General features: G+C 40.8%; 1 protein-coding gene across 8 annotated transcripts in view; it reads left to right on the forward strand.

The window, feature by feature from the left end:
• The first annotated feature begins 1,107 nt into the window (after window positions 1–1,107).
• SEC22A (SEC22 homolog A, vesicle trafficking protein) overlaps window positions 1,108–13,854 on the forward strand; it is a 131,001-nt gene continuing 118,254 nt past the window's right edge. For 5 of the 8 annotated variants that reach the window (XR_011246446.1, XM_069540636.1, XM_060010768.1 and 2 more), the window contains exon 1: window positions 9,439–9,468. The gene's annotated coding sequence lies outside the window, so the exon portion shown is untranslated. The other 3 variants (XM_060010769.1, XM_060010767.1, XM_060010770.1) reach the window with 3 other exon arrangements.

Here is a 13,854-nt window from a genome sequence, read left to right on the forward strand (position 1 = left end):
TATTAACCACTTTTGACATAAGTTTAATAAGTTACATAATATACCATGTTGTAGATATACCATCAGTTTTTTCATAGTGAACATTTGATAGTTTCTAATTTTTTACCATGGTAAAGAATTTTATATATGTGTATATATAAATATATATACACATATATATGTATATAAAGTATATATTCCATTATATCTCTTGATTGTTTCTTCAAGATAAATTTCTTAAAAAAGGAGGAGGAGTGCAATATTGGCATGAGTATTTTAAAGACTCAATGCGTATTGCCAAATTCACTCCCAGAAAGGCTGAATTAATTTGCTCTTTTACCAGAAGGGGATCAAAGTGAATGAAACTTCAACCATCCTACTCTGACCAGTGGCTTAATTTCTAATTTAAATAAAATATAAAAAGAAACCAAACTAATAAGAAGAAATCTATTTAACAGGTAAAAATGTTTTTCCTTTTTAAAATTTGTATTTACTTGTTGGTGTAGCTGAAAAAATTTAAGTATATTTTTTACTTCAGTTTGTAGTTTAAAAAAGAACATTTCCCTCCATAGTAAAAAATTATCATAATAATTTCTTCATATTACGTGAATATTTATTTGATAGTTAAATTGCACCAGTTGTCTCAAAAATGTCTTTGCTGGTTTGTTTAAAACAAAATCCAACCCAAGACCATGCATTGAACTTGATTATTATGTCTCTTAAGATTCTTTTAATCTACAGTTCCTTTATTTCTCTTTCTTTTTCCCTCTCATTTCTTCCTTCCTTCCTTCCTTCCTTGCATCGTTCTTTCTTTTCTTCTCTGTCTCTCTTTTCATGGAGTGACTTTTGAAGAGATTGGGTCAGTTGTCTGTAGAATGTTTTATTTTTCCAGATTTGTCTTGTTTCCCTGCAGTGCTGTTCACTTTGATCCTCTATTCCCTGTATTTTCTGTAAATGAGGAGCTAACTCTAAAGGCATGAGATTCAAGCTAAACATTTTTGGAAAGAATACATCACAGGTGTTGTGTATTTCTTATTGCATCATATCAGAGGTCTAACCTGTAACATCTTGTGGTCAGTCATTAGGAATGTTAAGGTTGACCCCTGATGACAGTGGTGACAACCTTCTCCCTCCATTGCACAAGTGGGTTTTCCCCTTTGCAACTGCTCAGCAATCTGTGTGGTGCACTTTTGCACCAGAGGAATGTCCTTTGTGCATCCACCATTCACCTACAGACTTTACCACCAATAGTTAATTTCTGCTTAAATCAGTGTTTTCATTTGGGTGGAAAATGATGATTTTATAATTCTATCATTCCTTCTGTTACATTTACTTCCTATTATTCTATTAAATAGAGCTTTCTCTCATCAACTGGGACCAATTGTTTACTCTGAAATACAACTCCTACTCGAAAGGTAAGATATTTATTTTTTTCTCTTTAATTACCACTTAAATATTTGTTGGCCACTTATAGCTCTTTTGTCAATTATCTTTTTAGTCCCTTGCCTATTTGCAGTGAAAATGTTCCTAATTCTCTTGGCATGTACTTGCCTCAATTTGTTGTCTGGTTCTTAATTTTTCATGTACACATTTTATATTTTTATTTTATTTATTTATTTATTTCACGGTACGCAGGCCTCTCACTGCCGTGGCCTCTCCGGCCGCGGAGCACAGGCTCCGGACGCGCAGGCTCAGCGGCCATGGCCCACGGGCCCAGCTGCTCTGCCGCATGCAGGATCTTCCCGGACCGGGGCACGAACCCGCGTCCCCTGCACCGGCAGGCGGACTCCCAACCACTGCGCCACCAGGGAAGCCCTATGTTTTTATTTAATCTCATTCCCTAATCTTTTTCTTTGTGGTTTCTTCATTGCTTTCTTGCTTAGAAATCCTTTATCCAAAGCCAGATCCAACTTTATCTTCCTATAGCTGTTTTAATGGTTGAATTTTTTTTAAAACTATAGAACATGCTTATTTTTTAAAGCACCATTTTTTTTTTTACAATTATAGAATACACTTATTTACCATTCCTCTGCTTAAAATCCTTTGAAGTTTGCAGGATAAAAGTCAAACTTGGCAGCTTGGCATATCAGCTTTTTGGAGTCTGGCCTTTCTTTTAGCTTCATCTCCCATCTACACTCTAGCAACCAGAGGCCACTTGCAGTTCCCTGAATTGTTAATGCTGTTCCATGTGTCTATGTCTTTACAAATATGGAGTCCCTTCTCCATGACTCACCACAGCTTGCCTGATTAACTTTCCTTCTTCCTCTTTATCACCTCTTTTTGTAAAAAGTTTTCTGTTTCTCTGCAGCTTAGTTACCCCTTTGTGATCCCCCTAGAGCCTTCTGGTCATATTTTTATTGACATTTATCTTATTGGATTATCATTGTCTTTATACATGTTTCTCTCCCCATCTCCATTTAATGCCTTAAAGGGGAGGACCATATCGTGTTTACCATTGCCGCTGCCAGCACACATAGGGCACACAATTTGTTGAATTTGTGAAAGGTTAATGAAAATATAGTTTTGGACAATAAACCAAGATAACAGTTTGCAAAAGCCTTTGCAGAGTGGTGGAAATGTCATTTCAGAATTTTCAAGATACAAATAAGAAGCTTTTCCCCTCCATTTCTAAGATATATGGCTGTCAAAAACAGCACTAACCTGAAAGAAAAATATAATCATATAAATATGAGACCTATGTGTTAGGGATGGCCTTTTTTTTTTTTTTTTGGCGGTACGCGGGCCTCTCACTGTTGTGGCCTCTCCCGTCGCGGAGCACAGGCTCTGGACGCGCAGGCTCAGCGGCCATGGCTCACAGGCCCAGCCGCTCCGTGGCATGTGGGATCTTCCCGGACCGGGACACGAACCCGTGTCCCCTGCATTGGCAGGCGGACTCTCAACCACTGAGCCACCAGGGAAGCCCAAAAAACTCACGATTCTTGATCACGGGTATCATGATTCCTTGTATCCCTAGTAGGAAAAATACATGAGTCTCAGTACCAAGGGGTAGAAGCAGATTGGCGTCTCTTATTATGACTCTTAAAGACTAATAGAGGGACTTCATATTTCTTGTCTCCACAACCCTGGGCTCTGAGGGGTTTGAGTTCCTGGTCTCCAAAAGTGCCACACGTTTGGCAGGTGATACAAGAATCCCATTGGTTTATGAGCTATGGCTGCTGCCTGAGCACTTTGGGCTCCTGTGTCCAGGGACCAGGCAAGAAGAGTGTCACTGTCTTGCCAGGGGTTACGGAGCATCAGGGAGAGGTTGGGCTGCTTTTACACAATTGGGGCAGGGAGGAACACGTATGGAATGCAGATGACCCACTTGGGAGCCTCAATCCCCTGCCCAATTGTGACTGTAAAAAATCAGGAACAGTAACCACAGCTGGAGCAGGGCATGTTGACCAGGGGATGAGAGCCTGGGTCATGCCACTGATAAGACTGCGGCCAGCAGAGTTGGAAATTGAAGATGAGGGCAATTAGAATGGATAGTGAAGGAGGGGGATGATGATTACATCAATGGTAGCCTTGAGACCAACGGCATCAGCTGTAGCTCATCTCCCTCCCTTCCTTCCTCTAAGTTTTCCCTCCGGAAGAGGTCCACCATATTCCTGGAGAAGTGGGTCTAAGCAACACAGGCATTGGCTGTGGTAGACACAGAGCTAAGCTGCCCAGACCTCCCCTCCCCTCCCCCACTCTGCCAGTGAAGAAATTGCTGCCCAGCTTCAATGCGTGAAGACCCTTCAGGGTCCGTATCAGCTGCAGAGTACTGCCTCATCTGGGGTCACACCCTTCCCAGGGCAGCCTGCATCTGGTCACTGAATGAGGTGGGACTATAAAAGACTGGTCATTTTGTCCCACATAGGACACTCTGAGAGGCAATACTCACTCCAGAGCGCCCACTGGATCAGGGAAAGCTTTGTCAGGTCTGAATTGCAGTTTGAACTCTTCTCAGTCCTGTTTCCACTCCATTTCCCTTCATAGGTGTTAATCACTAATACGCATTTTGCACTCCAAACTCTGCCTCCAGAGAACTCAATCTGTGACAGTGTCCTTTTCAGTGCATCACATTAGGAAACACATAAAGTCAGTTTGTTCTATTTATTTATTTGTTTATTTATTTTTGGCTGCGTTGGGTCTTCCGTTGCTTCACGTGGACTTTCTCTAGTTGCGGCGAGCGGGGGCTACTGTTTGTTGCAGTGTGCAGGCTTCTCCTTGCGGTTGTTTTTCTTGTGGAGCTCGGGCTTCAGTAGTTGTGGCTCGCGGGTTCTAGAGCGCGGGCTCGGTAGTTGTGGCGCACGGGCTTAGTTGTTCCACGGCATGTGGGATCTTCCCGGACCAGGGCTCAAACCCGTGTCCCCTGCATTGTCAGGCGGATTCTTAACCACTGCACCACCAGGGAAGTCCTAGTCAGTTTGTTCTAAAATAGCGACATTAACCTTGGTGACTTGGTGGTGTCTGCCAGGTTTCTCCACTGTAAAGTTCCTGATTTTCCCTTTGTTTAGTAGGCAATTTGGGGAGATGTTTTGAGAATATATAAATACCCTGTCCCTCATTATACTTTTGTCTAGTTATGTTGGCATTGGCATCCATTAATAATTTTCTAAGTCCATCATTCTTCCTGTATTTATTACTTGGCATTCTACCTTAAGGAAAAGCTTTTCCTCCTCATCTATCTATTTATATTTATCTATCTACCTATTTATCTATCTATCTTTTAAATTTATATCAGTATGGACTCATTAATTATTTGTTTCACTCATTTTTATTCCATTCAAGGGGGGTTATAAAAATTACAATTATTGTTTAAGTTTGATACTGTGATATTGTCACAGATTGGATCAGTGGGAATTCCTTCAAGCTAGCTCTTATGTCCTTTGGATACATCTCTGTCATTCTTTGGCACGTCTTTGCTTTCTGGCATAAGATGGCCCAGGCTCCTATCGTTCTTTCTGTGCCCCAGGCCTGAGGTCAACCTTTTTTCCAAAGATTTCTGGTCCCTTTTATTGGAAGTGGCATTTTGCTCTCTTATTTTCAGATAACTCCTTATTTTTAACTCTCTTCCCTGACTTGAGAAACCTGTCTTCCATCATTCTCAGTGTATTGACTTCTTTGCTCAAACCTAGAAAACACAGAAATAGTTTCAGAATTGCTAATTAGACTTTAATATTTGTATGACACTTTTTCTCTTGAGGTAAAATTTACATACAATGAAATGTAAAAATCTTAAGTGTACCATTTAAAGAGTTCTGAAAAATTGACACACCTGTGAAACCCAAACCCCTATCAAGATGACACAACATTATCACCACCCTAAAAATGTCCCTCATGCCCCTTTCTAGTCAATCCAACTACTAGAGGCAACCATTTTTATGATTTTCTTTTTCACTACAGAGTAGTTTTACTTGTTTAGACTTTCATTTAAATGGAAAAATACAGAATGTACTTTTTAGTGTCTGGTTTCTTTTACTCCACGTAATATTTTAAAAATTATTTTCATGGCCCAGGATATGGTGTAGCTTAGTGAATATCGCATGTGCACTTGAAAGGAAGGTATATCTTGCTGTTGTTTGCCTTTATTTCACCTTCATACTTTGAAATTTGAAAGAATTTTTGCTGGATATAAAGTTCTAGATTGACAGAGCTTTTTCCTTCAGATCTTACTTCGTTAAATTCTGGCTTACTTTCTTTCTGATGTGGAGTCAGTAGTACTTCTTGTCTTTGTTCTCTGTATACAACGTGGCTTTTTCTCTGGTTGTTTCTAATATTTTCTCTTAATTATTGGTTTTGGGGTAATGTGCCTTGGTGAGGATTCTTTGTGTTTATCCTGTTTGGGGTTGGTTTGATTTCTTGTTATCTGTAGATTTATATTTTTCCTTAAATTTATAAAAGTTTTGGCTATTATTTCTTCAAATATTTAAAAATCATCACTCCGCTCTTTCTGGGTCTCTGTTTATACAGGTGATATGTAACTTAGTATTGTCCTTCAGGTCACTAAGGCTCTGTTCATTTTCTTTCTTTTTTTTTTTTTTTTTGCCACACTGCATGCTTGTTGGATCTTAGTTCCCCGACCAGGGATCAAATCCATGCTCCCTGCAGTGGAAGCACAGAATCCTAACCACTGGACTGCCAGGGAATTCCTCTGTTCATTTTCTTTTCAACTTTTCTTCTACTTGTGCTTTGGTGTAGATAATTCTTTTGTACTGTTTCCTCATTCTCAGATCTTTTCTTCTCTAGTGTCTAAGCTGCTTTTATGCCCATCCAATGAAGTTTTCATTTCTCATATTGTATTTTTCTGCCCTAGAAGTTCTGCTTGGTTATTTTTATAGTTTTCATTTCTTTCACGTTTTCCTTTAAATTCTTGACCACATTTTTAACAGCTGCTTTAAGTCCTCTGATAATTTCATCATCACTGTCATTTCTGGCTCCATTGACTAATTTTTCTCCTGTTCATGGTTCACATTTTCCTGCTTCACATATTTAATAATTTTTATTGGATACTGGACATTGTGGGTGTTACATTGTTTAGTGCCTGGATTTTCTCTTTAAAGACTGTTAAGTTTTGGGCTTTCCTGGTGGCACAGTGGTTGGGAGTCCGCCTGCTGATGCACGGGATACAGGTTCGTGCCCCGGTCCGGGAGGATCCCACATGCCATGGAGCGGCTGGGCCCATGAGCCATGGCCGCTGAGCCTGCGCGTCCAGAGCCTGTGCTCCGCAATGGGAGAGGCCACGGCGGTGGGAGGCCCACGTACCGGAAAAAAAAAAAAAAAAGATTGTTAAGTTTCATTCAAGGAAGCAGTTAATTTACTTGCAGGTAAGCCTTTTTGGCTTTGTTTGAGTGAATCTAGAATAGCCTTTACTCTTGGGCTAGTTTAGCCTTATCTCTAAAGTGTGGCCTTTCTGAGGTCTTTTTACCAAATTCCCCAACTGTTTAATAGGGTTTTTCCATTCCAGTTGGTCAGATCGTGAATGTTTCCAAACTTTATTTAAGATCTAGTAGTTGTTCAGCTTACAGTTCCCACAGTAGTTGTTATTTAACCAGCCTCCTGGAGTTTCATTAAACCTACACCAAAGATTCAAGGAGACTCATGCATATTTCTGGAGCTCTTCATCTGGTTCTCTGCCCTGCAAATTTCAGTTGCCTCCATCTCTCATATTTCCAATTTCTCTCTCCTCAGTTAGCGAGAGTACTGTATTCTGCTTAGCTTTCCTCTCTCCTGTGCTTTGGCAAATATCGCCAGAAAGAAATCTGGGGAAAACCCTGGGCTCATCTTAATTGTTTTTCTTCTTTCCTGGATCACAGTTCTACTGTGCCTATTGTCCAATGTCTGAAGACACTTGTTTCATAGATTTGGTTCAGTTTTCTATTGTTTGTGGTAGGAAGGTTAGTCTAGTACCAGTTATTTATTCATGGCTGGATCACCATAACATTTTTAAAATGTAAACTTTCTACTGAATAATAAAATGCATACTGAAAAATTGCATATATCTTAAATGTACAATTTGTTGAATTTTCTTTTCTTTTTTTTCCTTTTCTTTTTTTTTGTCTGCCCTGTGAGGCATGTGGGATCTTCGTTCCCTTACCAGGGATTGAACCTGTGCCCTCTGCAGTAGAAGCATGGAGTCTTAACCACTGGATAGCCAGGGAATTCCCAACTTGGTTAATTTTCATTAATTGAACACACGTGTAATCAACACCCAGATCAAACATTATTAGAACTCCATAAGCCCCCTAGGGGCCCTTTCCAAACATTAATACTACCTAAGGATAACCAATAGTCTGATTTCTATTACCATATATTACTTTTGTATGTTTTTGAACATTATATAAGTGGAATCAAGTAATACACAATTTTTGTGTCTGGCTTATACCAGTCGATTTTACGATTGTGAGATTCATTCATGTTTTGCATGTAGTTGTTGATTGTTCATTCTCTTTCCTGAAAACTAGTCCACTATGTGGATAGTCTAAAATTTATTTATCCTATGAACATTCTTATATATGTCTTGTAGCAAACATATGAATACATTTCTGTTGCATATATACCTAGGAGTGGAATTGCTGGGTTAACCCACTCCAAAAACCACCAAATGTATATAGTTAGTCCAGACTTACATATCCATATCTGTTTGACACCTCCATTTATAAGCATCTCAAACTTAACATATACAAAACCATTTTCCCCTCCTTCTAGGTTGGCTTAATTCATCTAGTTACTAACGGACTCATCCTTAATGCCCGTATTTTCTTTATCCTTCTTGGCAAACCAATCCATTATTAAGTCCCTTGGATTCAACCTCTGATTTATATACATCTCAAAATTATCCAAATCTTTCTGTCTCTACTGTCATTACCTTAGTTGAAGCCACCATCATCTCTGGCCTTGACTAATATAACTGGCTCCAGACTGGACTTCCAGCAAGCCCTCCTATCCTCTTCCAAACTATTCCCCACAAACAGCTTAAGTGAGCCTTTAAATATGTAAATTTGATCCTGCTTAACACTCTATTAGCTACCCATTGACCTTAAGATACATTCCAAAATACAGTCCAAAATCTATAATGTGGCCAGTAAGAGCCTGCATAGTCTGGCCTCTCTGCCTCACCTCAGCTCAAGTTGCTCCCTACACCTCAACCACACTGACTTCCTTTCAGTTCCTAGAACACATCAATTTCTTTCATGCCCCAACAACCTCAAACATAATGTTCCCTTGGCCTGCAACATTCTTTAAGGCTCTTTCATATGCCTGGAGTTTAAAAGGCACTTCTTCAAAGAGCTCTTCCCTGATAGTCCTGGTTAATCTATCATCGCATCCACTAATTTTCCTTCGTAGAACTGATTACGATTTATAATTATGTAATGATTTATGCTTTAACATCTCTTGCTCCTATCACACTTCAGATCCATCGAGTGTTATGTTCACTCCTGTGACCCATTGCCTAACACTGTGCTTGGCACATAGTATGCAGTCAGTAAGTCCTTGTTTAATAATGCGTGATCAATGCAAAAGCTGGAAGCGGCTGCAGGAACAGCATCTGGCATTTCTTTGCCAAGGATAGGTCCCTCCCAGTGTGTAGTGGTAGGTGGGGCAGGTCTTCTTGTTCACTCAGAGGGGGCTTTTCCCCCTGCTTGTTCGATAAGTGTTTGCTGTAGGGCCGCGTAAGAAACAAACTGCCTCCAGATACAGGCGGCAGGCGGGAGAGATCAGCCTTATGTGTGAAAGACAGCATAATCTGTCACCCGAGGATTTTGCACGCTCTTGACGTACAAGAAGGAAACGCTGCCAGCTCCCTTGGAGGGGGCGAGTCGGTGTGTCTTTCCCCCAGAACCGGATTGGCTTGGACGAGCCGAGGGAACGGGGGCGGGGCTTGATCCCGCCGGGCGCCGGCGACGTCTCACGTGGGCCTGCCCAGCAGAACAGCCACTCCCCGGCCCCACAATGCACTGCGGGCAGCGTCACTCGTAGCGGCGGGTTGTGGCTAGACAGGTATGGCTCGGCCCCTCCCAGTCCTCGTTCGTCCCTTCTCCGCGTCGTTCGAACCCCTGCCTGGCTGCTTCCCTCGCTCGCCACGGCCCCCGACCCTCGCCCTCGGGACTACAGACCTACTACCCCGGGCGGGAACTAAGCTCGTGGCGTGGGGGCGGGAGCGGGGAGTTGTCGGAGTCGCGGAGCTTTGGAGGGGTGGGATTGCGGGGACTTCGTCCCCAACGACTTGAGGGGTCTGTGGGCCGCGCGAACGGCGGTTGCCCTTCGGCTGACCTGCCCTGATATGGGGCAACTCATAGGGTGGTTATAGGGGGCCCGAGGAGGAGGACAGTGGCTCTGGGCTGCCAGCGGTGGGGCAGCATTTCCTGGCGCCCAGGTGTCAGAAACACGGTGATCCTCCTAGGCTGTTTAGGTGGCCCAGAGAGCTTGACGTGGCACTTCCTATTTTTTAGGTAGGGTTACTTTGCCTTTTGTGGGGTTGAATGAGCATTGAACTCAGAATTTTGCTCCCGTTGGCTCACGGAAACCTCTTAAGGCCTTGTTAATGGCACTCTTTGGGAACGATGTGGCGTAAAGGAGACCTGAGCAATTAGCTCGACAGGTGGAAGAAGGTTTCGAAATAGGAGGCTGAGCCCCAGCTGGCTTAAATCTCTCTGAAAGTGAAAACAGCTTTGGCTTTTTCTCCTATTTAGTTTCCTGGATCATCCACCTGAGGCAGTGGGAGAGCTTGAGATCCAGTTCCTCCTATGCCTCTTCAGCCAAGGCAAAGCCCAGAGCTACGGTGGCAGCCACCAGGGCGGGAGATGTTGGGATCTCAGCTAACAGGTGGAACAGCCACTTTTTGAAACTCTCTGAGTCACATTTTGGGTTACTGGCATTTGCTCACGTTCTAAGATAATAAGGAATTAAGCAATACCTTAAATAGTACCTACAGTTTCTGGTGTATGAAGGTTGTAGTTCAGTATTTGAATATGACGTCTGTGACCATGCCCTAAACTTAAGGGACATCTGGGCATTTCCTGTGTTGAGAACCACGATCAGTTTAGTGCTTGTGTGTGTGTGTATGAATGATTCTTAAAAATCTAAGTATATTTTATACTGGTGTGTGAACAGAGCCTAGGTCTTTTCAAAGGGGTGCCTGTGACCTTCCTGTCCATGTAGTTGAGTAAGAAGCTTGACTATGTTGAGAGGCAATGTCTCATAGGGTGGTTAGAATTAGGCTTGACTTTAAATCTGTCACTTGGTAGTTTAGGGATTGAATAAATTACTTTTCTGGGCTTGAATTTCCTCAAAGGTAAAATGGAACTGATAATACCTACCTCACAGGTTATTGGAAGGCTTAAATGAGGTAATGTGTATAAAGTGTCTGGTAAATAGAGGGCAGTCAATAAATAATAATAGCAAACGCTTAATATTGCACTTTCAGTCTGCAAGGCGATGTTTCGGGTTCCTTACATGTTCCTATGAGGTAGATACCATTAGCATTTTAAAAATAACCCTATGAGATAGATACTGTTGGTAGCCCCAATTGACAGATGAGGATATTGAGCATAAAAAGACAAAGCTTGCCCAAGTTTACCCAGTTACTACATGGTGGAGCCAGTTTTTGAACCAAGGCAATCTGGTTCCAGAGTTCATCCTGTTATCTGTAATACTATACTGCCTCTTAAAGAAAACATAAGCTGTTGTTTAAAATTGTTATTATTTCAAAATGAGTAGCTAGATAGTTTCTGTATCACTGGGTTCTTGCCCCTTGTTGGTTATAGGAGGAGCACAGTGATGTAGAGATACGAGAGACTCAGGTTTAAGCACTGTCATATATTAGCAGTGGGACATTGAGAAAGGGCGCCTCAGTTTCCTCATCTGTAAAATGGAGGTTTTACCTACCTCACTCTTCGTGAACTATGAGGTGTTACGCAAATGATTGATGTATTTGTGTATGTGTTGGAGGCCCTCTTCGTAGATATAGGTATAATCTACTCTGGAACTCGAGGTCTTGTACATACTGTGCAGTACAAGCACCTGTAATAGGAATACCAAAGGCTGCTGGTAAGGTGGGGAGCACAGGCCAAGCTGCAAAATAAACTCTGGTTGTTCTTGGTACCCTTTCCCCCTCTTTTCCAGCTCTGTCTCCCTAGTGACTTCCTGCTAACCTGTGGGTGTATAAAATCCTTCCCTTTTCACTCAATCTTGTGCCAACGCTGTTGCATCACAATTAGTGTAGCTTTCTCCACAAGTAACTCCCCAAGTCCCAGATCTCAGCTAGCACTTTTATAAAATAGTATGTACCAAGGTAGTGTTTCCCAAACTTTGGTAACATCAGATAGGTAATATAATTTGAATGATAAGCAGATGAACTTTAAAAAAAAATTCTCCAAAAATTTACACACACATTTGAATGAAACAGAAGTTCTTTATATGTTTTAATTTAAATTAGGAGGAGAACCTAACACCTCTAAACTGATTTCACAGATACTATTACTAAGCATAGGGCAAAAAAATAAATCAATTGAAAGACCTGTATTAGGTAAAAAATAGTACAGGTGAGATGCAGATATGGTAAGACTTCTGAAAGTGGTACTTGGGTGACTGAAGTTTGGGAAATAATGGACTAAAATAAAATATGAGTGATTAACCTATTATGAAATGTCTTTTATCTTAAAAGAGGCATTTATGAAAGCATCTTGCTGGAAAGTAGATATAAAATGTACTTATATGTTGGGTTTTGTTTATTACTTCTTGAGTGATTACTTCCTGGAACCTTGGGCCTACAGTCATCACCCCACAAGGTTCTGAAGAAGACAGGTCAGCATCTTGTTATCTTGGGTCTAAAAGGCTGGTAACCACTGCTATAGGTATTTGATGTTGTGGAAGTTTATTTTCCTCAGCCTTTATGTAAATGTTTACCCAGACCTATCTAGATTCTGCTTTGGGCTTTTTCCTCTAGCAGTTGCTATTGGGCAAAGAATATATTAGCCAGCACTCAGATTTCCCTGTGAGTTTGCTGCTGCTGTCTAAAGGCATATGTTATATATTTTTTCTGTTAAAGGTGAGGGAAAATGGACCAGTGGCCTAAAAATGTATCTGTGGCCCCAATAAAACTACTACTGCTCTTGAATCTTCCCATGCAAGTGTTTTAACCTCTTCCTTTCCTCAATTCCTACTGGCTCTTCCTTGGTTTTTCCAGCCACCACCTTGCCTACTCTCTAAGGGTATCCTAACCCTAGCTTGGCCTTGATGTTGACAGATTCCTTTTTCTACTACCACAGTCCAGATAAGATTGGAGTGTGTGTTTGTTTTTTTAAGGAACTGTATTAAGAATTCGAGGTAAAAAGAAAAAAAGGGGGGGTATATTTATTGAGTTGATAAAAGAGAGATTGCTTATCCTAAGGTGATTGAAGTCTATCTGCAAAGTAGTCAAGCCTCACATTGTTCATTGGACAGTCATCCCAGTTTCTTTTGTTAGTTCACTGGTTTGGATGCTAGGTTAAATGACTCGGGAAGGAAGAGATCTAATTTTTTCTCCTCAGAAAAATCCTATCTACTGATAAATACAGGCAATTCTCTGAAAACCTTTCAAGAATTTAGGAAGGGAATATCACTGCTGTGTTGTGCTTTCCATGACAAGCCTAAAAGTGTGTATTAGGAATATCTGAAAGGCAAGTTTGTCTAACTATAGTTTTCCAGTTAAAGCGGTGGGTGACATAGCTTGTGTTGTATTTGCTCTTTCCATCTGAATTTCTTTAATTCTGGACTGATGCTTCTCAGTGGTAGGAACTATCTATCTATTCCTAATGTCTGAAATAGCCCCTGGCATACAGTATGTACTCAGTAAATATTTGTTAAATGAATTGAACTTAACCAGGTTGTTATTCTTTTTTCAGTATATGTTTTAGGAAGTATGAATCATATCTTTCTGTCTTTTAAGTCATAAAAAAGAGCAACTTTGAAGATTACATGAAAGTTGGCACCCTATGATAAAGATTATTCCTAATATTTCTTTTGGGATCCTAGAAAGATCAGGCATAAGGACTGCAGTCTGCTTTTAAATACTACTAAGAATATGGATGTTTGGAAACTACAAGACACAACCCTGCTCTCATGTTAATTCCCAGAGTGATCATTGTGTTGCAGTATACTTCTGGAAAGACAAAGTTTTATATTTAAATCATAAATTTGTAAGGGTATGAATTAAGACATTTTCCTAATTTGTTACACTTAGGCTAAATGTTCAGTTGTGGTTTCATAAATAAAGAAGTGTGATAACAATTTTTAAAAGAGATTCATAGTATAGACCTTATCCCTTGAGGGATCTCTGCTTTCTTTTGCTACTGCTTTTAGAAGAAAAAAGAAACTGGTTGAATAGGAAAAAAAATGATTTGGATA

This window comes from Delphinus delphis, chromosome 4 (assembly GCF_949987515.2).
Source record: "Delphinus delphis chromosome 4, mDelDel1.2, whole genome shotgun sequence".
Classification (NCBI taxonomy): domain Eukaryota; kingdom Metazoa; phylum Chordata; class Mammalia; order Artiodactyla; family Delphinidae; genus Delphinus; species Delphinus delphis.